The sequence below is a fragment of the Epinephelus fuscoguttatus genome, linkage group LG7 (assembly GCF_011397635.1).
Source record: "Epinephelus fuscoguttatus linkage group LG7, E.fuscoguttatus.final_Chr_v1".
Classification (NCBI taxonomy): Eukaryota; Metazoa; Chordata; class Actinopteri; order Perciformes; family Serranidae; genus Epinephelus; species Epinephelus fuscoguttatus.
This window is the reverse complement of record NC_064758.1, coordinates 27,402,848-27,429,366: the sequence shown is the minus strand read 5'-3', so window position 1 is coordinate 27,429,366 and position 26,519 is coordinate 27,402,848. Positions and strand designations below refer to the sequence as shown.

At 42.6% G+C, this 26,519-nt stretch overlaps 1 long non-coding RNA gene across 2 annotated transcripts in view; it reads right to left on the bottom strand.

Annotated features, from left to right (window-relative positions):
* LOC125892354 (uncharacterized) overlaps window positions 1-26,519 on the bottom strand; it is a 277,449-nt gene that overhangs the window by 101,189 nt on the left and 149,741 nt on the right. For both annotated transcript variants that reach the window (XR_007449735.1, XR_007449734.1), the window contains exon 4: window positions 2,688-2,778. This is a non-coding gene — a long non-coding RNA (uncharacterized LOC125892354). The remainder of the gene's footprint in view (window positions 1-2,687; window positions 2,779-26,519) is intronic.

Below are 26,519 nucleotides of genomic sequence, written 5' to 3'. Positions count from 1 at the left end.
ATGGTCTTGTGGTTATATGTCTCTGCCAACCACTCAAGTCGCAGTTTACGTCCATGTCTGTCCAGACTCATATGTTGCTATGACAATAGACGATGCTTCAGATGTGGATGTTGCTGCAAAAGAAGCTGCATATTCTACAAGGTGAGTGCTTCACACACATCTTAAACCTGGCAGCACAGAAGATTTATACAGTTGCCACAGTTAGAGATCAGTGTCTCAAATTTAGTATCAGACCAAATTTCTCCCCTTCTGTGTCTGAGTTATGGCGTTGAAGTGTATCTGCAGAACATTATGATGTCACAGTGAACCTGACCTTTGACCTTTTGGATATTTAATGTCATTACTTCATCATTTTATTCTCTGTGTGAAATTTTGTCAGATTTAGAATATGAATTCTTGAGTTAAGGCAAGAAAACATGTTTGTTAGGTCACAGTGACCTTTGACCACCAGATTTTAATCAGATCATCCTTGATACCAAGTGGACGTTTGTGCCAAATTTGAAAAAAAAATCCCTCATGGCATTCTTGAGATATCACAATCATGAGAATGGGACGGAAGCTTGGTCACAGTGACCTTTGACCACCAGATTTTAATCATTTCATCCTTGATACCAAGTGGACGTTTGTGCCAAATTTGGAAGAATTCCCTTATGGCATTCTTGAGATATCACAATCACGAGAATGGGACGGATGCTTGGTCACAGTGACCTTTGACCACAAGATTTTAATCAGTTCATCCTTGATACCAAGTGGACGTTTGTGCCAACTTTGGAAGAATTCCCTTATGGCATTCTTGAGATATCACATTCACGAGAATGGGACAGATGCTTGGTCACAGTGACCTTTGACCACCAAAATCTTATCAGTTCCCGTTAATGGGACGAACGAATAGACGGACAACCCAAAAACATAATGTCTCCATTAGCATAAAAACCACACAACTGCCCACAAAAGTAACTGCACATAATTTGTTCCATAATGCAGTTATGTTTTAATGATACAGCTCTTTGATTGAGTTTATACTACTCATTTAAGAAGATGTTTTTTCCCTAATTTTCATTTTGCCATTGTTTAAAGGAATGCAAAAATACTTTGATGAGAAACAAAAAATTACAGCCATTTCTACATGAAAAGGCTTTAGAAAATTTATGGGATATTGCCTTTTAAACATACCAGAGACAAACAAGTAACAACAAATGAACGCTGAGCCACTACAGTCAGCTGAGCCATGATAGTCCCATCTCTACCTGCTGTAACACTGACATCCAATCTCTCCCTCCTCCTCTCTGTGTGTCTCTAATTAATGTCGTCACAATCCCAACCTCCCTGTGCCCATCCAATGTAGTAGAATACAATACCCTGATGCTGGAAGGTAGAAAACACACACACACACACACACACACACACACACACACACACACACACACACACACACACACACACACACACACACACACACACAGGTCCCCCTCCTGTGCACATCCTCTATGCTTGGAGGGTGAAGATATGCAAAGCGTCACTATCATCAAAACAAAAACTGCAGGGGAATATAGGGCAATTGAGTGAATTAAAATGCATCCCTGGAGACATGTCTTTCTTTCTCTTCTCCTTGCTCCCTTCCCCTCGTTCCCCCACTGTTCTCGCTGGAAAAAATAGGCTTCGGTTTGCAATTTAGTTCAAATTACACCATCCTTGTTCTGGCCAGATGCTGGTCCAAGTCACAGCAACATGGACAAGCATCTGTGACTATTTAGGATTTGAAAATTGAAAACAGCGAAGGTTAAATGTTTTAGTCATGCAGCTGGCACTCTTTTTCACGGACTCGCTGACAAACACTTTGGCAGGATACTGGTGCAACCGAGGACACACAATGTATGAAACTGTAGCTCGGATAAAATGTGTTCAGGGCCAAGACCACAGTCCAGTCCTTACATAGTCAAGCAGAATTTGTGTTTGTTATAATACATAACAATTATATAAACTCTAAGATGCAATATTAATCTTCTAAAATCTTGAAACAAACCATGATCTCTCTTCTAACTACGCACTGCTGGTCAGTACCATACACTGTATGGAGGGTGTGACCTATACTGCGGCCAGCCACAAGCAGGTAACTGAGATAGAACAGAATATAATATTCAGTTGTTACTGCATAAGTTTCAGCACATCAGTACATCTGCTTTCAGTCGAAGGTTAAAAATGCAAGATAATGTTTTGGAGATGTTCTCGCTTCATCTTTGGGGAGCTATCCAAGCCTATTGGAACAGCATTAGACTTTGAGGCCAATTGGTCATAGTGGCCAAACTGTCAAATTACAACTCACGTGACGCCATGGGACCCAAAAAGACTTTTTCCCATAGACTTACATTGGTAAAGAGATGTCTGTAAATCAGTGGATACATTTTTTGAGCATCACAACTCCTGCAAAATGACTCCTTTTGTTTTTGGGATTTGATCCGTTCAGTCTGATAACTTTTCCAAAGTCTAGAAGAGTCAAATGATTAAATAAGGGGTATAATGAGAGGGTTAAATCAGAAGTAACCAGCACGGCCACAGAAAGTGTCCAGTGCCCTTGCTCTATGGGCCCAGTGATGCGGAAGATACGGGTAATTTTACACCTAGAAACACAAACTTTTTTGGCTTCATGTGCCACAGAGCAACTTTCACAGAAATGAACAGGGACTTACCTTCAACACTTTATCCAGTTCTCTTTATACGTCCATAGAGCTGTCATGTCTCCATCTTTATAAGCGGTCTGCTTCAGTAGTGGCTTCCTTTCTGTGCATAAACACAAATAAATTAATTTATGAAGAATCAAATATTGACGAAAATGTCTTCTTTTTATCGCCGAAAAAACTTTCATGAATACACTTGCACCCAAACTTACAGCAGAGAATGATTTCAGGAATGAAATCAGTAGTAGCTGAACAATATCCAACTAGATATTAGTACATTGCAGATACACCACATTGCAGTTTATTGGGCAGACTTAACAAAAACTAGATCTATTATTTTGTCCACCATCGACAGCCTCCTTCTACATCTTTACCTTGGATGGACAAATGATTGTGAGCCAGACAGCCACATAAGTAGGCAGAGTGATGGACCTGACATGAAATGGATGAAGGAGAAAAGAGTAGAGGAAGTGCAGGAGGTGGTGGTGGCGGGGACAGTAAGAGGTGTGTGTCCAGCCAATGTCCAGACAGACGCTGGTCAATAAATCAATGAAGAGGTCACACAAGCAGGTGGTTAGAGAGTAGCTATTGAAAGCTGCTCTTCATCAGATCAGCTAGATTAGCGCCAGAAAGAAAGATAACTACAGTCCATGCTTTCTCTGTCACTGTGTCTTCCTTTCTGTTCCCCTACCTGTAATCTAACCACTGAACCAACCACAGTGCGTCCTTTCCACGAGGTAATGCTGTGGAATGAACACTCTAAAATACCCTACAGAGGTTTCAGATGTGTTTTATAGTAGTTGGGTGCGAACAGTGATAGGATTTCCCAAGACACTTGAGTTGTTTTGAAGTAAATCGCTACAGTTAATGTTTTTGTTTGAGATATAATAGCGTCTTGATTCATCTTCACTTGGGAGAAAGCGCAGCCAACCACCCGCATGTTCTGCTTTAATCCATACTACTTAATCTTTGTGGAAAAAGGCTCCGCTTATCGTGTCTCCCGCATGTAAGTCTGTTTTTATCTCCTCCTCAGACACCCGCACACAGAGAGAAATGCACTTATGAAAACACTCACACACATGCGTACATACACAAATACACACAAAGACACGCACTGTGTGTGAAGCAGGCGCATGTAATTACCTCGGTACAACGGTGCTACAAAATGCCAGACAGTGTTTGCATCAGCGTGTATGTGTTTAGAGTTTTGTAATTAGCAGAATACATTTAAATACATTTGGCTGAAACACTCCTGGGAGAGTTCCTGTTTGCTGTGTCTGCCTCAATCTCTCGCTCCCTTTATTCTCCCTGCTTGTATCTCGCACTGCCTGCAGTACTCCTTTTCTTTCAGATTTACCAATCAAACTCTTCCCTTCATGCACTTGGTGTTTTGTTCTCGCCTTTATGTTCTACCTCACCAGAAACGGTCCGATCAATGTGCCTATTGACCCTGCTGTGTAGTTTGCATAATGGTAGACCACTATAGCTGAAAATCAGACGCCACATCTGGGCCTGCTCTCAGCCTACTACCACAGGATAACCTAACCTCCCAGAGGACAACATAATAAAATTTCTGGAGTCGTCACTGTGCCTCAGTGAGGTCTGAAGCATCAGTTTTGCCTAAATTGTGAAGTCCATCTACACTCTTCCATCTTGTTTTGACACCCAATCAATAAACACAGAAGTTCAAATTAATTTACTCATGTCCAAGTTGCACATTTTATATCACTGGACACACTTGTGTAGTAAGGACTTACACCCGACCTCCCCGTCGAGCCCCTCCCTTGCTCATCAAACCAGTCTTAATTATTCAGCAGGCAGCCTGGTGTCTTTCATCTCTCTGTTAATTGCTGCGGTCGACTTCTCACTGGGACCACTGTGCCCAATGAAAGCCTCCGCTCGCACTGTATTGTACCACCGGAGGATGCACGTGGAGCAGTTATGTGTGTGTGTGTGTGTGTGTGTGGGCACACTCGTATTGGTGCGGGATTGAGGTGTAGGAATGGAGAGGTTAAATGCAAAACATGGGTGATTAAACATCCCTGCTTTCATGCTTACAGCTATAATCAGGATACAAAGTAGTCAAACACGCAATCATGTAGTTGCAGCTTTGTGTTTTTGTGGGTCAAAAGTGGTGGAAATCTTAAAGGCTGCGTCCAAGAAGACTTCTTCGTTCTTCTCCCCATTCAGTACAAAATAAACAATAGCGTACTTTATAGTGAGTAGTACAATGAGATTTCAGACACTTGTAGTCCTCATATCATTGTCATTCCACACAATCACTGAATCACAGTAATGTTGATAGGTTTTCACATTCACAAGAGTGAGACAGTTGAGGTCACATACACTTGACCTTTGACCTATGACCACCAAAATCTGATCAGTTCATTGCTGAGTCCAAGTGAATGTATGTGGCAAATTTGAAGGAATTCCCTCAAGCTGTTCTTAAGATATTGCCTTCACGAGAATAAGATGAATGCAAGGTCACAGCAACCTTGACCCTTGAATCTTTACCACCAAAATCTAATCTGCCCGTTGAATCCAAGTGAACATTTGTGCCAAATTTGAAGAAATTCCGTTGAGGCTCTCTTTAGATATTGTGTTCACAAGGATGAGACGGACATACTTACATACAGACGGACAACCCAAAAACATAATGCCTCTGGCCACGGCAATCGCTGGCGCAGAGGCATAAAAAGACGATGGAAACACAGCGACAGGTTGCTACAAGATGAACACCTTTGGAGCCTAAAAGCCGATGGAACACAGCTGGGTTTCTTGTTTGTTGTTCTTCAACAGTCGTCTGCAGCTTGGCAGTCCTCTTGCCTAAAAATATATGGTTATCGTCTTCTGGCAGGTCTTGGCAACCTCCATACTGTGCCGCAGACGTAACATTGTTTACGCCAGGCGATAGCCGTGCACAGAGCTTCAGAGAATCAGTGATGAAGGCAAGGGGGAGGACAGCCAGCTGTCAGATTTGTGCAGAGCATCAGAAACTAGCATACAAACTACAAGTTTGACTCTCAGTGGTTTCGGTGACATGAGAAAAACTTTCACAAAAAGTCACCACGCCACTGTACACGGATTTGTTGTTCATAATGTAGCATTATTAAGGAAACTAATACTGCATCCCCCGGACACATCAATAGTGAGTACTACGTCCTTTCAGATTTTAATGCATCAGGGACACAGGACTCACACCAGGCAACATCACTGGAATCACATGAGCGTGACTGACTAATCCTATCAAACACAATGCATTGTTTTATGGGAACTGTACAGTGTGTACGCCTACTCTTAATATTGTGAAACGTCAAATGTGGTGGAATGCAAGTCACTTCAAATACACCCTTACATTATTATACTGTATATTGGATCCACCAATCAGCAAAGTCAATATGTTGGCTGATGTAAGCGTACTGCACATATATCGAGTAAGGCTGCACAGGACTTCGTTTTATTATCATCACCTATGTCAACTTGCGTGATTAACAGTGCAAAAGACTGTGATATTGCTTTCACACATTGGTGGCCAAGGCAACCATGTAAGGTGTCACCTGCTCAACACACTGATGGCACAGCCACTGGAAGCAATTTGGGGTTCAGCTCAGTGCCTTGCCCATGGATACATGGACATACGACTGGAGGAGCCAGTCAGTCTTCCGATTAGTGGACGACCCTCTTTACCTCCTGAGCCACAGTTGCCCCTGAATCATTTAAAATAAACAGCGAAACAACTTTTGGACATCAATTTAGAATCCCAGACTACAAGCCACGGCCATAGCTGAATAAAAGACTCAACAAATAAGCAGAAAAGGGAGGAAAAGACTGTGAACCTTCGGAGGAGAAAAACATAGCTGGTATTGTAGTTAGCAGATAAATTGCAGTTAGCCAGACACTCAGCTCCATAATCAGTAGACAGACATACTGGCGCGTGAGCACACAGAGCAGCAGTGGGAGTGATGGGGTGAAAAGTGATGGATAAAGAGGGAGAAATGGTGGGGAGCCTTGGCCACAAGAGCAGAGATGAATGGGTTATAGGTTTGGTCTAAGATATACAGTTTGAAGGAAGACAGATATATGAAACATGACTGTCTTGGAGAATTGCCTGGGAAGGAGACATGCATAGAGGGAAAACACAGAAACAACGAGGACGGATGAAACTGGCTCAACTACGTGGCTGATTTGAGAAGAACAGAGAGACGTCAAGGGAAAGCAGTGAGGGAAAAAATAAAGAAAGCAAAAGAAATGGAGAAAAGTTACCACAGCGAGAGAATGACGACAAGAATCTATCATGTTTCCCCAGACAGCCACTTTACCCTGAGACAGTACATTGTGACTGGACCTCTGCAGCATCACACACTCACACATGTGCACACTCAAACACACACACACAAAAACTTACTACAACATACATCAGTGGGCTGGAAACAGCACATGATAAATTCTGAACACAATACATTTTGTCCAAAAGATTTAACATCTAATTCAGGTCTGACAGCTCCCTCCATCTCAAAGCCAGAACGGTTACATTGATCTCCACAACACGCACAGGCGGCCTTGGACTCCTCAGACAGTCAAACACACACACACAAACACACACACAGAAAAGAGAGAACACACACAAAGTAGGTTTAGACCGCCTCACGGATCCACAGAGCACTCTTAAGCACCGAGTAAAAATGAGTAAGAAGAAGTATTCCAGGTGTAAACTAACAGATGAGCGTGTTTTAGTTCAAACAGCCAAATTACTCGCTCACATTTCAGACTATTAGCTCCCCCATTTGCATCAAGGGCCTAATTTCCTGCATTCTGCTGTTTTCTTTCTTAAATCCTTCAATCCTTCCTTCTCCTCCCAGGGGGGTCTTCAGGTCTCCTCCGCTGGGTAGACCATTTGGAGGAGATGCTACAAGTAATCAATGTAATGTGTGTGTGTGTTTGTATTGACATCTGTTGTGCTTGAAAGTGTTTGCAGCGTTGTTGACAGGTCAATAAGGAAGCTTGCGTGTGCAATGACTGACAATAAGGCACACATGCACAACAAAACAGGACACGCATGTACATGAAACTAGAGCATGCACAAACACACACGGCAGAGTGACAGTTAACGTAAAGCAGCTGTGCATGGCTGCAAGAGATGAGTGTTTACTGTAGTGGTTCAGAGTCCTTGGTGTGATGAGGCAAAAACATGAACTTTGACCGCCGACTCTGATAGAGAGACAGACTGAGAGCTGCAGTAGCGAGGATAAGGGAAATGGGGATGCAGCCGTCTCTGGGGTCCATCCACACAGAATCGGTCGTCACTGTGATTTTTCAAGCTAATGGATTGCAACGCCTTAGATTATGAGTTGGCTGGATGCCCCATAGCTGGTTCAGCTACAGCTTCAGGGGGTTTTACAGGGAGGACATCGGAGTCTTAGCTCCCTGGACTCTCCGCTCTGGGACTACAGCCCAACAGTGCAGAGGCCAGGGCAAACACTGACAACATTAACTCATCACTGAGTGGCACAGGAGAGAAAGACTGTCAGCATGTGTGTGTGTATTTGCTGGGAAAAATCTTGCACATACTGCAAGGTTCAACATTCATGTATTTTTTTTCATCTGCTACATTAGGCAAGTAGGTAAGAAGTCTACTTGAAATGTTATCGGGCTGAATGGATCAAATCCCCCATAGTGAAACGAGTCCTTTCACAGAGGTTCCACCCATCCATCCATTTTCATCTGCTAATCTGAGGCCAGGTCGTGGGGGCAGCAGGCCTAGCAAAGCACCCCAGACGTCCCTCTCCCCAGCAACACTTTCCAACACTTTCCAGCTCCTCCTGGGAGACCCCAAGGTGATCCCAGGCCAGATGAGATATGTAATCCATCCAGTGTGTTCAGGGTCTGCCCCGGGGCCTCCTACCAATGGGACGTGCCCGAAACAGCTCCAGCAGGAGGCGCCCAAGAGGCATCCTGATCAGATGCCCGAACCACCTCAACTGACCCCTTTCGACGCAAAGGAGCAGCGGCTCTACTCTGAGCTCCCTCCAGATGTCCGAGCTCCTTACCCTATCTCTAAGGCTGAGCCCAGCCACCCCACGGAGGAAACTCATTTCGGCCACTTGTATCTGCGAACTCATTCTTTCAGTCACTACCCAGAGCTCATGATCATAGGTGAGGGTTGGGACACTAAAAAAAAAAAATCCACTGATTTCTCTTGCTAAATTTAGGTCTGTGCAAAGAAGTTTTTTTGGGTCCAATACCATCCGCTGACAGACCCAGAAGTTGTAGCTACATGGTTTGACTACCGCAAAAAAATCGGCTTCAAAGTCCAGCACACTTCCTAGGGGCTTGGCTGCGGTACATTCAAGAACAGATGAAGAAAGAGTGACCAGATACGTTACACTGTGGCAAACTCAAACATTTCAAACATCATAGATGTAACTTTCGGAATAAACGCTTTTACTCCCGGGCCTGAGGAAGTGCAGTAACAAGTGTGAAGTTGTTTGGATGAGCGATTCTCCAGAAAGCTGGAAGATGCAAGACCAGAGGCTCAGCAATCAGCCCATACTGAACAGGCGCATTTTTAACGGGCATTACACTAGCTAAGTCTAATTAGGGTATGAAGGGTCACGTTACAACTACTGCAGGTTGTTGGTGTGTGTGAAAAGATCTGAGTGGTGAAATTCAGAGTGTGAACTCTGAAGTGCAGGAAAAATGTCATGTATTGCTACAACAGCTGCTTGTTAATTGGCAGCCCATCATGCTGCTGTCAGTGTTGGTGTTCTCTGACTATTAGGGTGAGTCATTTTGTTTTGGGTCTGATTATTTTCAGGTCTAGTTAGGGTGGCCTTTTGCTGGGTCTTTTCAATGTGGCACAAAATTTTGGACCAATAAAGACCTTCAGTATCAGGCAGCATTATCAGCACTAGTATACACAAATTCCAAACCACACTCAGCCCTAGTGAGAGGTGCACAATCAATGCAAGCATGTGTGGACATGTAGACACTGACACACACACACACACACACACACACACACTCCTCCCCAGGTCTTGGGGGACCATGTCAGAACATATTAGTGACAGCACCCCACACTCAACTCAAGCAAGGTAACGCCAGCCCAATTTGTTTCCCTAATAGCTGGTATATTATTCACTCAGTCACTCATTCACCCACACACACACATACACACACATACACACCAGGCTTATCATTATACAAGTATACCCTTGAGCGGGCCTCAAGTTCATCTGTTGGGGGTGCAGAGAGAGCCTGGTTGATATTAGGAGAGAGGTCACATTGTACTGTAAACACGCTTTGTCTGCTTATTCATTTATTTACTACGCTCTCCCATCACACCACTCAGCTTGTCAGCAATAGGGGGCTGGAGGTGGGGTGGTCTGGGTGTGGGCAATGTTTGTGTGTCGGCACTTTGGAAACACTTTGGGTGATGGATAACTCAAGACCGACTTCATTTTTCAGGGAAAAATATTCATTATGAGAGTCAATTACTTTGTTTGAATACCACTTTGAATTTCAGATAACTGGATATCATACAAAAAAAAAAATCCCACCCATGCACAAACCCACCATAGCGTGTCCCTGTGTTGACTCTAGCAGCCCTGTCCTGCTATCGACCCCCTGCTGTTTAATATTCATAAAGTCTATTTCAGCAGCTTCAGTCGCTGTAGTGCTGCGACGCTCCCGCCCTCTCGCTAAATCCATTCTCATTGATCACCATTGGCTTTCCCAAACGCAATCGATCCCGTTCATACTCACGCTCAAGGTCCCCTCAAAACACACTCGCCTCACGATTCACTTACAAATGAAGTCCTTCCCCCCCTCTGGCATTTCATCAAAGAGATTATTTTTGATCTTTTTACCATTGTGCAATTACTGTTCTCACTGAAACCAATAAAAGTTGATGTTTGCTATTGAGTCCGGGCGTTATATGAGATGTGTCACTGATATTAGTTTTACCATCACAAGTCAGGGAGGAAGTTGTTTGGGACTGTAAGGAGGAATATCTTTTGTTTGCTTTATCTTTATACTTATATTTATCTGCAACAGTATACATTTCAGAGCTTCAAGTCAAACTAAGAGCACGCATTTTACTGATCTGCATTACTCAGCTCTGCAACACTGTTTGTGTTCTGCATTGTGGAGTCGTGCCTGTGTTGTGTATGTGCATAAGTGAGACAGCACTGGCGTGTGTGTGTACTGGAGGTTATGACACTGAGCTGTCTCCAGGCAGGAGTAAACTGATTTAAAGCAGTGCTTTAAAATGAACTGAAGACTGTAGAGAGATCCAGTCTAAGTACAGTAGCAGACGGTAGAAAGAGAGAGAAATCTCTGCTCCTCCCCCCCCCCCTTTTTTTTCATCTCTTCATTCCCCCTGTCTCTTTAGGGAGCCTGTGGCCGCTCGTCTGCATGGCTAATCATACCATTGTGTTAATTATCGCTTCACAGCTAGCCCCCAGCAAAGACATACACAACATCACATGCACACACACACACAGACACAGAGACACACACTCTTTCTCTCACAGATGCACACATTTCTACACGCTCACTGTATCCTCCTTGGCTGTCAACCAAGCTCAGATTTATTTTGTCTGGGGGAGAAAGGATCCCATTGCTAAACTCGAACACACACTTATGTCTTACCTAGCTGGATACACCTGAACCCAGCATTGTGAAAACAGAAACACACACACACACACACACACACACACACGCACACACGCACAGTTACACACACAGGACACCGGCTGCATTATTCATTCCCCCAAATTGGGAACACCAGTTGTGTGCTCACACACAATAAACAGAGATGAATTCATCAGAAATCTCCCAAGTGCAGAAAATATGAAAAATTTAATCATTCCACAGAATAAAAATTCATAAGGAAATGTACAAAATCAATATTTTATGCTACTTACTGTACCTATTCTTTATTACAAACCTATTCAGGAACAAGCATTAAAAATTAAAGCTGGCAGAAAAGACGGGAGGGAGGAGAAAGGACGGGTAGAGGAGCGAGGGGGAGGGAGGAGGGTACTGCGAGGGACCTGAGAGTTCAAAAGCAATACTGTTTCATTCATGTTTAAAGGCACTTTTTTGTTTCTCTAAGAGCCACTGAAGCAGTTTTGAAACAGGCAGAAATGCTTTGATAGATTGAGCGTTCTGAGCAGCCAGGGCGCTGTCAACATAAATAGCGATAAAGAAGTGGGGGAAATTTTTTCAAGTGGAGTTTTCAAGGTTATGGCCCATGGCGATGATTTGAAGGCACCACTTGCTCTGCTGCGCTACCAGTTACGCATGGACAGTTGCGTGTCTGCCCACTACACGTTAATGAAAACAGTCGAGTGTGCGTATTCATGCAGCAGTACTGTATGTTTTGCAGAAAGCTTTGTTTCATGCATTAGTACTTAAGGTGAATCGTGCAGGCACGCTCAGACCAACACGGAGCATGTGCGGTGTGTGTTATTGCTGGCTAATCTATTCTGCACTTTTCTGCTTCATATCATTTATGTTGGCCCTCTTTAACAGCACTTTACACACACTCTCTGGCCTTTAACCTCACTTTACTTTTTCACTGCATTCAACCCCCGCTCTTCACTGATTCATAAGTCACATTTATGTCATGGTAATAATAGCTTATTAAATTCTTTCCCCTTTATCTTCATTATCCATAGCTCAGTTGAACATATTGTCATTTTTTGGCTAAAACAGAGGTAACTCAAAACCTCCGAGCCATGGAAGAAAGTAAAACAGCCTGGTGAGTGACTGTAACCCTTCTATCAACATCCATATGGGTTTTGTTTGGACAAAGCCAAGAAAAATGCTCTCAGCTCACAATATCTGTGGCCAACTGTTAAACATAAGTGGTGGATCTGCAGTAGGATGGGTAGCCATGTTGTTGGACTCACTGTTTCTGATGATTGCTCTGTTTGGTCGTATGAGAATACAGACCAGGACTGTTTTAAAGGATCAGCCTTACCATATGGTGTTCCCTTTCCATATTTCCAAGAAGATAACGCCCTCGTAAATATGCCAAATGCCAGTCAAACACTGACAAATATTGGGTGGATTGAAATTTGGTACAATTTTAACCTTTCATAGCTCCACCAGGTCAAAATTTTCATTTGTCCAACACCTCAGGTCATAGCAGGCTATCTCGAAAGCCCAGTTCAGACCAAAGATTCGCAGCAAGACGAGTTAAAGCAGGCAACTACTTGCAATACGCCACTCTGCAGCGTTCTAAAAACTTGCCGGTTCACACAGATGCAACTAGATGGGATGGTATATCATCTCTATGCAACAACTCTCTGTACTTTTGTTTGTTTTCCAGCTTTTCAGGTTTATTAATACAAAACAAAATAATATTATAAACCAGTGCCGATTAATAAGTCACTGAGAATGTGTGTGTGAGGGGGCATGAGCACACAGAGCAAGCAGCAGCAGTGACCCACCATCCCACCCAGAGGGCTCAGAGGGGACGGAGCACCTGCCGCAGCAAGCGAACACGCCATCTGCGGTCATTTTGACTTGACCAGCAGTCTTCACTACAGGCGGATTGACTGGAGACATAGATGACGTGCTTTACATTTTAAAACCAGCCGTCGGTGATTTGACCAGCTGAGTTGCAGGCGACTCCATCAGCCGTTTTGAGTTGAGCTCAGATCGGCCAGTTCACACTGCTGCAGCTTTTCTCTGCAACGTTCTCAAACAGATTCGTCTCGTTGCAAATCTTTGTTCGGAACTGGGCTTTAAACAAATGACCAAATTACTATCAAGTTACATACAGCTTAAAGGAAGGGTCCATCTGCAGTTTTCAAGTGAAGGTTAGTGTAGATTCGAGCAGAGATCGCTGATACTTATAAAAGTAACTTAAAGGGATAGTTTTGATTTCTAAAGTGGAGTGGTGTGAGGTACTTATCCATAGTCAGTGTAATATTTTTGCCAGTTTACCTTGCTGTCAGAAAGCCTTTTCTGACTTTGAAATGAAGCCGTTATATCACTCCTTTTAAAACCATCAGACTCCTTTGACAACAACAGTAATTCTACCTGGCAGAACGAGGGAATTGCTGGTCTACCACTGCCTTAATCAGTTACTTTGTGTTACTGCAACATATTCTCATAGAACGGTTCATATGATACCTCAGGAATTAGCTTCCCACGAATGCCGTTACGACCTTAATGGACAGTTACATAATTAACATAAAGCTACAAAGGTTAGGTTTGGGAAAAAATATGGCGAGGATGTACCTTAAATTACTCAAAGTTCACACGAACATGTGACTCCAAGGGAAAGTCCCGGGGTACAGTCTGGGTTTTTGTGGCCCCTCCACCACCCCAACTTGCCTCCTTACAAGATCGCTTGGGTCTACTTCCTTGTTTAATCCTGTCAGCGCACTAGTCATGTGGCATATGTATGAATTTGGGTGCATTACTTTTTGTAGGACAACATACAAACAGTTTGTGAGAACAGTCTGGTTATTGTGTGACTTTCAGACCCTAACTAATGTCACGTCCACAGCAGTATGTTGCTGAGCTTTGGTTTCAGTGAGGGTTAAAGGAACATAGCTTATCTGGAAGATTGATAAAACACATAAATTCTCAAAGAAGTCTTGGCTCAGTCACAAAGACTTTAGTAGGGAATGGAAAAATAGCATTTTGACTCTAAAACATACCAACTGCAACCAAAATATGAGTGTTAGGAAGCACTACTGCAAAGTTACAGAATGATATAAAAACCTAAACTAAAAAATAAATAAATAACGGACCCGACCTTTAACAGTGGCTATGAAAAACACGTTCTGGCACCAGAACGTCATATGATTTTTTAATACTGAAAAATATACAGTTAGGTGGTTAGGTTAGGTTGTCATACCCCTCACACCTTCCTTGTGTTTCCAGCCTATTTCTACACTCTCTTGTATTAAAAAAAAAAAAAAAGAAAGATGGTAAAAACAATTTGTGGATTTATGTAATATTTCTTGAGTACACTTTGGTGACTAATCCTGATTGATATACTGACTCAGTTTGGTTTGGTTATTATTTTGATTGTGACTACTCGACACGATAAGGTCCTCTGAACTTGAATGTTTCCCCCTGGTATTATTTTCAGGAATGGCGAGTGCAAGAAAAACATAACCCCCCCCCCAAAAACACTTTCTCATTTATTTATTTTTTTTCTTGAACAGAGTGGGAGTATTGCTTTGTAGCAGATAGCTGTAGAGAAACCCCGTACAGGTGGAAACGAGTGTGAAATTGTTTTTGTGGTTGTTTGGTGCCCAGTGCTGGTGTTTTCTTGTGGTGCATTTAGTGTTTTACATGAATGTTCACTGTGGGTTACATGAACGACAACAACACACACACACACACACACGGATAGACACTGGTTAAAAAAAAAAAGACAGACAGTGAGGCAGAGATGAATCCTGTCTCTCAGCGGACTCTAATGGAAGAAAGATGTTTGTGTTCCACAGAGATCATCTCCAGACTGTTAACTCATAACCGTGACTCTATCCAACTCTATGTTTCTGTGTAATCTCTCCCCCCGGATAACGATCAGTCTGTATTCATGATAGATATCAATTATCCATTAATGATGGTTCTCCAGAAAAAAGAAGACAGACGTTATATGTTGGTCAGCCTCTCTGTTTCTGTGTCTCGCTGACAGACATGCGTACTTCAACACTTGGCTTGAGGACAATCTGAGGAGGAAATTTGTCCCTTGCTACTTTGATATTCCGCCCCGTCCTCCAGTCCCTCATGGCAAAGACACAAACATTCAGAGCTGAGCCCCTCCTCTCATCCCTGTGGTAGCCTCCTATCTTCCTCCTCTCCTCCCTTCTCTCCTCCCCTCCTTTGTCTCCCTCTCTCCCAGTGGAAGTGTAGTGCAGGGCCCAGGGCCCCTGCCTCTAATTGCTGGTGAATGGAGTGTTTTCATGGGGTGTTAGGCAGGGCCCTCCCCTGGATTAGCATGCTTACATACACATGCACACACGCACACACAACATGTACTCAGATACACAAATGGATTAGTGTGTTCACTCATGGGGAGAGGAGGCTGATTTGAGCCGACAGCAGCAGCCCTTTGGAGAAAGCCCGGGCAAGCCTGGTGGATTTTCAAGCACACACATAACATGCACACACACGTGTGCACACGCACAAAAATAAAGAGCGAGAGAATAAGAGACAAGACACATCAAAGTTGCACTCAGTCATGTGAACACACACACACACACACACACACGTTCGTACAATCTCAGCTCCCAAGTGGAGGCCTTGTGCAGAAAACATATGGGGTGAATCATGTGTTAACAGGGAGTACTGATTAACACATCTGGAGGGAGCCAGTGGGGGGTGAGGGGCAAGGGAGGGTTGGAGGGTGAAACAGGAGGAGGAGGAGGAGGAGGGGGGAGATGAAATCCGAAAGAGCGGAAGGGGCAGTACAGGACGGAAGTAGGATTAATCCTGATTCATTGAGCCTGATCAACTCTAATAGAAAAGAAAAGGACTAACAAGAAAACAAAACACCAAACCCAGAGACTATAAACACACTGTGAGAAATGAGGGACTCTCCACTCATCTCCCCCAGGCCCCGTCCTGTGTGTCATGTCAGAGGCAGTCAGCTGTGCCACAGCACCATGCTTACCATATGCCCATCAGTCAGACTGTCTGCCCCAAAACACAAAGCACACATGAACAAAACACTTTAGACACACAGTTGTTTCCACGTTGATGGATTTTGTGCATTCTCCATCTGACGCATGCTTGAATCGAACCAAGCGGAAGTTTGAATCTTACTAGTTAAAGGTCCAGTGTGTAGGATTTAGGGAGATATATGGACAGAAATGGAATACAATATAAAAAGTATGGTATCCTTAGTATATAATCACCTGAAAATAATAATCTTTGTGTTTTCTTTACCTTAGAATGAGCCGTCCTATGAAGACCACGTTTCTACAATAGCGTTTTTGCACTGTCCACCATAGTTGGCAGCCCCTCCGCAATGAAAGCGTTGGGAAAAACATCATTTTTTAATGTAAATTTGCTTCATTTGGTGTTTTTACCAGTTTAAATCACCACGTCTGTTGTTATGGAAAAGAGAAGACCTCTAGACCTAATTCTGCTTATGTTAGAAACCTCCTGAACATCTGGATCAGAAATGAGCTGAGCACACATTAGCAGGTGCAGGGCATGCCTGTCGTCTGCATCATACCAAACGGCAGGAAAAGCATTGATTTGTAATGTGAAACTGCTTTATTCAGTGTTTTTATCAGTTTTAATCACCTGATTCCTCTGTTTTGGAGAGGGAGAGACCTCTGAGGATAATTCAGCTCCTGGTAAAAACCTCCTGAACAACGTACAGTAGTACAGCTAGTTGCAATCTGTAATCCTCACCACTAGATGCCACTAAATTCCCCAAATCTTACACACTGGACCTTTAAATGACACAAAAAAAAATAATTACAACAATTTACTATCTGTCATTTTTAAAATGTGGTATTGACTATTGCACACATACTTAAAATCTGACAAATCACACACATTTAAAAACACTGGTGCTTTTTGACCATAGACTGTATAGAATATTGGGTGTAGTTACCATGACGTCACCCATCGGTTTGTGGCCTTGAGTTCCACATTTCAGCCATCGGCATCTTTGTTTTTTTCTGAGAGTGTAAAGCTATGCAAGCACGAGAGATGGATCTGACTGAGAGCCCGAGGATAGTATTCACAAAAGGCCTGTCACTTCAGCGGCCCGACTTTAATTATGCATAACTTTAAGCCTTAATAAAATGAAAATGGGTGAGTTATATAAAAATTAACCCCTCCCCAGTTGTCATAAATGTCATCGGTAGCTATAAAGACCAAAGCTGTTTTTCTGTACCAGGCAGTGAGCACGTTTATTTCTGCTGCAATGTTGGGCAACTTAACATGCGTGTTTACGGGGAATGACTTGCTTATGAAGCCAGCCTCAAGTGGCCAGTAGAGGAACTGCGATTTTTGGTACTCCTGTGTTGGCTTCATTTTTCAGCCCTGGATTTTGCTGCTTCCTTTTGACAAATACATCAGAAGGTAAATTAAATCAATTGATGCCAAACCGATACCTGATCTTTTGAACAATCTTCTGTATATGTGAGAAATATGGATTGAGTACATGTTTTCCCCCAAAAGGTCATGATTTTTTTTTCTTTTAACTTTCATGTTCAACTACAAAAACTACATATATATGCTATTCGATCAGCCTTAAGTGAATTCATTGGATCCTCTCAGATTCTATCATGCGCTGAAAAAAGGACGGCACAATATTTAATTTTTGCCCTTGACCTCACTCTATCTATGCTGTGGGACTGATGGAGTTGAGGGCGTTGTCACCCTCTCTGGGGCTGGGTCAGACGGTTATGTGCTGCTCTATGCTGATTCCTATCTGTTCATTTTCCATAGCCAAAATTTCTTGGAAAACACAGCCCCTACACAGAGAAACCTCCATGAAGCGGGGACCCGCATGGAATTCTGTTGCCTTTCTGTGTGACTGCAAGAGGGCAATCATTTCATATCTTCTTTTATCTCAGCTTGTATCTGTATCCATCTGTGGTTTCGCTACCATCAAAACAGCATAGCTGTGTTTAAACCACTGTGACGCAACATAAACAGAGACATATCTGTGGTCATGGTCACTTTAGAACAGAATTCAAGCAATCACACTGGCACTGAGCCAAGCACCCACATACAAATTTAGCACTGCCAACTTACACAAAAACACATGCGCAATATGTTTTGAAGCACCTGTTCAGGGCAATGTGTTAGCACTGTTGTGGCTGCTACTGTTGTTGTTTTACACGTAACTAATTGGAGTTATAAAAAGCAAGGGTAGGTGAAAAGGTTTGAGCAAACATCATTTCTCCGAAACAAGGAGAGACCGAGAGAGGTGGAGTTGTTATGAGATATTATGTGGATTTAATTATGACTCTATCAGCTGAAATCCAGCTGTATTTGTACAGGTTTTGGATAAATTATCTATACGTGTGCAGGCTTAAGACCTTTACACACAATGGGTGTTTTTTCAATATATATGTATGTTTGTCAAACTGATGTTTTGTCTTGAGTACTTTGCACTTGAGCACACAAAGTGCGAATATTGCGTGGTAAAAAACTGACATAATTTTTTGTGGAACAAGGTGAATTTTTCCGGGCTTAACACTGCAAATAAAGGCATCAACCAATCACATTGCCCCTATATGTACGAAGATTATAAAACAACAACACGAAGGCTTCAGAGTCGGAACCAAGATGGCAAACTTAATTTCTCCTTTCAAGCCTGACAAAGGCAAGGACATATAAAGTGTGTAACTGTTTACCAGAAGAAACTCAAATTCACTCAGAGCATTTCGCTAAAAGGAAACTTAATAAAGTAGCTGACAGTAGCTTAGGCTAAACATGAGACAGACTGCCACACACTGCTCTAGGTCAAAACGATCCTAGTACTGTCGCAAATTTTCTCTCCTGACAGCAAATTTATTCATCTCAAAACCTTTTATTGAGGTGTTGCAACTGTTGGAAATTCCCATCTCTGCTTGTACAAATGGTTTTGATGTAAAATATTTGCCGTGCACTCATTCGTCAAGCCCCTGATGTGGAGAGGCCTTAAAGGGAAACTTTATTATTTTTGACCAGATCTGTGTCTCTGCGGTGTGTTGAGTGTATGCAGACAAACCGTGTTAAGGTGCCCCCCTGTGCAGCCAGCTCCTTGAGCTTCCCGCCTGTCTGCCAAGTCACAATTCACCAACATGGCCGGGGATCGGAAGTAAGCCAAAAACTGTTCATCTGCACACACTCGTACAAAGTCCAACAACACCTGTCGTATTTAGAACAACTTTATTGCAAGACCAACACATTTCAGCTTGTGTCCTTTTACTACTACAAGTGTTGCTGGAGTTTCTACGCCTTTGATTTATCTCCCTCCATCATGCAACTCGGAGATAGGCCTAGGTGAAGTTGCTCCAGAAACCCTCACCCTGCTTTTACACATCTGTGCACACTCTCCACTCTGTGATGACAGACCTGTAATTCTTTTTCACAGGCAAACACACTGAAAAGGATGAGCTCCTGCATAAACAGTGATTCACAATTTCTTCCATTAAATCTCTCAACAAGTAGCTCATGTGCGATCTTGGCTTACTGACATTGACATGGCTCAAAATGAGCCTGTTGGAAACAAAATGTGTTGGCAGATAAGAGGCAATTGCAAGAAAGCAGTAATATAATATAGTAAGACACCATTGCTTGACAGCAATGATGTGACACAAATGTAATGTGGGCTTCACATAAATAGGCTTGCAACATACTGTGGTATTTGCTTACTGTGGTATTTGCTGACAGCCTTGTAGGTTGAAAACACTGTTGACTTGTTAATTGATTGTTTGTAGATGCAAAGCACCTACTTAACCCTGCGCAGTTAAGTGCAGCAACTTTCGCCCGCATGACTTTGCCGTGCATTGCTGATGATGCAGGCTGACAGGTCACAGAAACTGTCCAATTAATGGGTTACCAATTTGTCAGCAAGACTTCTTGTTTACAGCTCTTGGTTCTTTTGGGATAAGGCAGTGTGAGCACTACAAAGACTGAAAAGAAATGTAGAATAATTTTTGTTTTTGGTCTGGTACGACGGAAGCAAATTAAAGGTGTAACCACAACCTATTCAGCCTGACTAAATTTTCCCAGTACCCTTCCAGGACATTGAACTACTTCCAATACTTCTTGTGTCTTGGCATGGATTCTGTTTAAAATCATTTTCATTGTGGCAGTAAACCAAAACAAATCTGGATTATTGTTACAATCCAAGATCTTGGAAATACATTTAATGTGAGTTTAATGTATTGCAACAGAACATATTCCTTCCCTACATTACCATAATGTACTATGTGCCTCTACAGTATGACAAATACTCACCGGCTAATATCACCCTCCCGTCTGCTGCAGCTCTGATTTAGACACAGCCATCATCCTTCCCTCTCTCCCACCCAACCAGGCCAGTCAATACCTCTACATTATTCAAACTCCTCCCCACTTAATTAGATATTTAATTGACTACCTGTAGACAGATGACTGACCCGCCTGCTGGCATAAATTCATGCAAATGACATCCCACATAACCTCCCCCGAGGTAGATTTAATGGTACAGTTTGGTGAGGACAGAGTTCAACAAGAGGCTGCGAGGGTCAAGCCTAGTCACTGATCACTGGTCTGTGACTGTGACACGTCCACTCTGAATACTGCACTTCTCTGAAACAGGAATACACACTCAGCTGTCCGCTTATTACGTACACCCAGCTATAGCGAATGCAGCCTAATACAACAGACTTGCAATAAATCCTGGGTTATCTCCTGTCTAGCCCAATGTATGAACTACACCTCAAGTGCCCAAAGTGCATCAAAAACATTTGAACCTTATTCAACAGGTGACGCTAAACCTGGCAGAGGTTCAAAATCTAAAGAATCTGCTGTCAAGTGTAGGACTGGCCAACGTTTGCTCATTAGGGCCATTGTGGAGGGGGATAATATTCTGACTGAAGAAACTCACAATTTTAAGTCAGATTAAAACCATAAATTTAAAAGATAAAAACTATTCTATGAGTCATAAATTTGCGAGAAAAAATCAGAAACTCTCTGAGATTAAAGTCACAAATTTCCTTTGTCAAAGAACCACATCGCCTTACTTTGGAAGGTTGGATCAACCTCATCACACCACAGATGCCACCGCAGTCACACCTTTTTTTACACTGAACTAATAAGACGTAGGCCATTGGGTTAGACATGTGATTTTTTTAATTAAATAAACTAGTGACATTATAATCTCAGAGAATATTCGAGTTTTATTGTACATTTTTGAGGTTTTTTTTGTGAATTTACCACTTTAATCTCGAAATATCAGATTTTTTCAGAAATCACCCCCCTCCCTTGGCTCTGTAGTTTTTTTCCCTTTTAAATTACAGTGGCCATAATACATATCGCCTGCCAAAATGTATTGTGATAAAATGTATTTCGGTATTTTAAGAATGGAAATGCTACATCAAATATTGTTTATGTATGCGTGTATTTTACTGCTGTAATGCTGTTTACATTTAGAAAATCTTTGTAGTGTGTTGAACTTAATTGTTGTAACATTCAAGTAAAAAATAAGCTCCTCCATTATTTATCACGTTCCTTTTTTCACACCAATCATTTGCTTTAAATCGTTGGATGGATTGCAGAGGTAAGGCCAACCCTATAAACTCGAAAGTCTGTCTGTGAGTGAGTGAGTAATGAAGCTACAGCATTGGTCAGAGTGAGGGATGACATGAGAGTTGGTGTTTCCCCACTGGCCGTTGCGCTTTCAAAATAAATAGGCCCTGACAAGCTGACAGAGCCGGGGATGCTGAAAGTCCTGTATTCCTCATTTTCTGTAACCAGTGTAGCCTGTTAGCATGGCAGAATTAGCAAGCTAGCTTCCTTAGTAGCCAGCGGTTACATGAGTAAAAGCGAAAACTTAATGCTTCATTAACACACCCTTGTTACAGCGTAGGAAAGCACATTGCTATCATCAGATGAATGACAACTTTGTTTGGCTCATTTTCTGTATCTACTGTAATGTTAAAAAAAAAAGCATGGGGGAATTGGCTCGTTAACTAGCCCGTCACCTGATATTGAAATGCAGTTTTGGATGGAAGAAAGAGAAGATCACCTCATCCTTTTGTTTGACGAACAGCCCTGCCTGTACAGTGGTGGAAAAAAGTTTTCGGACACCCCATGCATTTGTGAAATATTGCATTAAGAATCACTCTTAGGTCTTCAAGTGCAATTTCTTTTAGTACAGTCACAGCCAAAATACTAAATAAATCCTAAAAAAGCCATTAAAAACTTAAAATTGATTGGTTCCATAAAAATACATAAGAAATTTTGAGTATTGGGTCATTTTGGTACCAGTGATGAAGGTCGTTCTTTTTTTTAAAAGACACAATTTTTGTTGCCAAGCTTCGTGTCTACATAAAGCCAGCACATTTGAAAGTTCTTCAGACACAAAAATGGCTAAAACAAGGAACCTAACGCAGGAAACACGCCTGAAGATAAAGATTCTCACCCAGGAAGGGTACAGCTGCTGCCAGATAGCCAGGAAGTGCAGATGCAGTCCTTCAGCAGTTGGATACACTCTGCAGAAATACAGACGAACCAACAGCTTGGAAGACAAACCAAGATCTGGGCGTCCAAGGGTTTCTTCAGCAAGAAATGACCGTATCCTGGTCCGCATGTGCAGGCAAAACCGCCGAATGACATCACAGGAGCTACAGCAGCAGTGGTCAAACCAAACTGGTGTCCAGTGTTCCACCCACACTGTACGTGGCCGACTTTTAGATCATGGCTTAAGGTCCTACAAGGCTATCAAGAAGCCCCTGATCACTGAGAGACAGAGGTTAGCAGGGCGTCGTTGGGCCCAGGCACACAAGAACTGGACAGCCAGGAATTGGAAGAAGATTTTGTGGTCAGATGAGTCCAGTTTCCAGCTTTATCTTCCTCCTACTAATGTGAGGGTACGCAGAAGGCCAGGCGAAGCATTATCTCCAGCATGTACAGTACCTACTGTCAAGCATGGTGGAGACAAGATTACCCCTCAACAGTGTGAAAGTCTCGTGGGGAACATGCCAGCCAGAATTAGAGCTCTACTACGTGCCAATGGCAGGACTACTAAATATTAATTTGATGATGTGATGGTTTATTTATTTTTTGTTCAGTTTTGAACACATTCTCTGTTATTTGTTGACTTTGATACCGACAATGTTGAGAACTGACATATTGAAACTGTCAAGAATTTAGTTTTGTTAGTTTTTCTTGTAAACAATAAACAAAAAAATATAATTTGTATTTGTTTGTATCTGTCTAATGCAGCCACACCTTTTGAAACACAAAAAAGATTTTTCCACAAATATTTCATGATAATATTTGAGATTGTGTAAAATTTTAAGGGTGTCCGGAAACTTTTTTCCACCACTGTATGACACAAACCTTAATTTTTTTTTTTTTTAAACAGTATTGACTAATATGTGTTATAACGTCAGAGCGCGTGCGCCACCGTCTTAAGTAGAAGCTGGAAATAAGACACTGATTGAAAGTCAATATAATGTGTTAAAATGCTGGAACAGGTGGCGCCAAAACAATGACAAAATTCTCCTTTTGGAAACTGCCGCCGATAGGATGTCTAACAAACTATCGTCATAGGTGGAGCTTGGCTCTGATGGTGGCAGAAGGCTGTGCAGCCTCCACCAGCCATGCAGGGACATACATTTGCGATCGGAGCTAAAGAGGGTAGAGGAATTGAGTTAAATCAAGAGACAAGGTGCTCGATCAGTGGGTACAGCTCCAGAGGAAGGAGAAAAAGCTGTGTGACTGTGCCCAACCGTACTGTTCTTTATTTCAACATGTATTTACATGACTTTCTGGGCTGGACCACAACAACGAGGACATCTCATGCCAGCTCTGTAAAGCAAACGTCAACGCGACGAAAGTGGGTATATGCTGGCCACTTCCTGTTTCAAATTCAAAGACCTTGTTTCAAATTTAAAAACCTGTAGCGTTTGTACACAGTCCAGCCATATACTGCATTTGACCTAGTCAAGTCAATCTTTCAAGTAACGTCTGGGTTAACAGTGTACTAAACTGGGTTGTCAGTTGAAGACCAAAAAGGGGTATGTGTTTTTTTTATGAGCTAGAGACTAGGGTTACTTGGTTATTGCCTCCAAACAAAAAATTAGCCTTTATGTGCGTGTATTACAGTCCACATTTATTTGAAATGCAGCAACGAGCGAGCAGGAAAAGGAGAGCCACTGGTTGATTCTGCACCTTAAATCTTGTGACTCCCAGTTCTGCTCCCAAAGAAGAAAGCAATAAGGCACCAGAAATCCCATCGCAGGTGTCTGGGCCTACTGTATGCTAATGGGGAGGATCAGACGCTCTTCTCACATAATGGGGTTTGACAAAGTGAAAATTAACACAACCCCACTCCTGCTGTTACTGTTAGAGGGGGTGGTTGATATGGCTTTGTCTCAGACTATGCTACACACACACACATGAACACAGACACACACATACACACACACACCTTCCAACAGATACCACGCCAGCCGTCGTTCTCATTCTCACCCAGACATTTACGTTGTACGCCCCCCTCCTCATCCCTTCCTCTCACTCCCCCCCCTCCTCCTGCACCGCTTCCCCTATCTAGGTGTTTGTGTCCTCGGCATAAACATCCCTCCATCCCTCCTCCTTCCCTCTTTTCTCTTCTTCTCCAGCGACTCTGTTTGCTTCAATGGACTTTCATGACAACTCATTCCGTAAGGGTCCTTTTTTCTCTCCCTCTCCCTCTCTTTCTCCTTCACTCTCCCCAGGTGAAATATTGATGGATTTTTTATGAATAGCTATGAAAAATTCATTCAAATTCCAAAATGAAAAAGCGTAAACATTCCGCATCTGCCTATGCCTCCCGCATTCATTATCCTTCACAACATCCTCACTCCCGCCCTCTCACTCTCCCTCTTTTCCCACTCTTATCCCCTTCTCCTCTTCCACCACCCCCCTCTCACCCCCGTCTACCTGAAAAAGACATGCCGCTCTGTCTCTTTTTCCGCCACTTGGCCTAATTGCTTAATTTGACCTGCTCTCTCATCAATTAAAAGTCTGTCAGTGGTAGACAGATGGAGGATGGATCAGAGGGCCAGTCGATGGACAGATCAATGACAGAACAGCTCAATAAGTAAATGGAGATGGCCAGTGATGGAAAAAGGAAATGAGGGAGGGGAAGAAGCAGAAGAAGAAGAGAGCAAATTGAACAGGCTGTCATGACAAAAAGGTGCAGCGCCAACGTGCCTCACTCAGATGCTCTGAGTCTCTTCTCTCACTGTCTCTCTGATGCTCTGACTCTCTTCTCTCACTGTCTCTCTGATGCTCTGACTCTCCGTCCCCCTTTCTTCATTTCTTTGAATCTTTTACTCCCTCCAAAAACTCCCCCACCAACAAACCGCCCTTTATCTCTCTTTTTCTGTAATGTAAATCTGAATCAATAACACAGAACATCTGCGCAAATCAAGTGACAGATATTAGAGAAAGAATAAATGTGGGGCACAGAAATCTCAAACAGGAAAAAAAGCTATTCCAACTTTAAGTAACAGCAACCACATCAAAGTAAATAAGAGTCATATGAGCGGAGAGTAAACTAAGAACAGACCGAAATGAGGTGAAAGGGAGGAAGGGAAGCACTGAGAGCCAAGACAGTTGGATGGATACACTCTTATCTCAGAAACACTGTAAGAGGCAGATTTCAATCAGTGTGTCACACAGTAAATCTGCTCGTCTCCAACTTACTTCCTCACCCACGTACATCCATACATTCACATGCATATATTACATTTATGGAAATGCATCACACACAAACAAATACAATACAGTATAAATGAAATATTCTTAACATGCAGCGTTCAAAAAGATGCAATAGCACTTTTGCTTATAAACACATGATGATTCACTAGCAGGCGAACCGCAAGTCATGTTTTTATAAACAAATACGACTTCACTGAAACATAGTCTCACATGAATATACAGATACTGGCATGAGTACGTGCGCACACACACACAAACACACGCACACACACACGCACACACACATAGCTATACATGCACACAACCACAATTATTTTGTTATTTTCCCCTTCAACACCTTGTTTTAATTAGCTTTCTCATGAGACTGCGACTCAGACCAATTAAGGAAGATTATCAAAGAAGGGTCTGGAGTAGGGTGCATGCCCACTATGACTCCTGTCC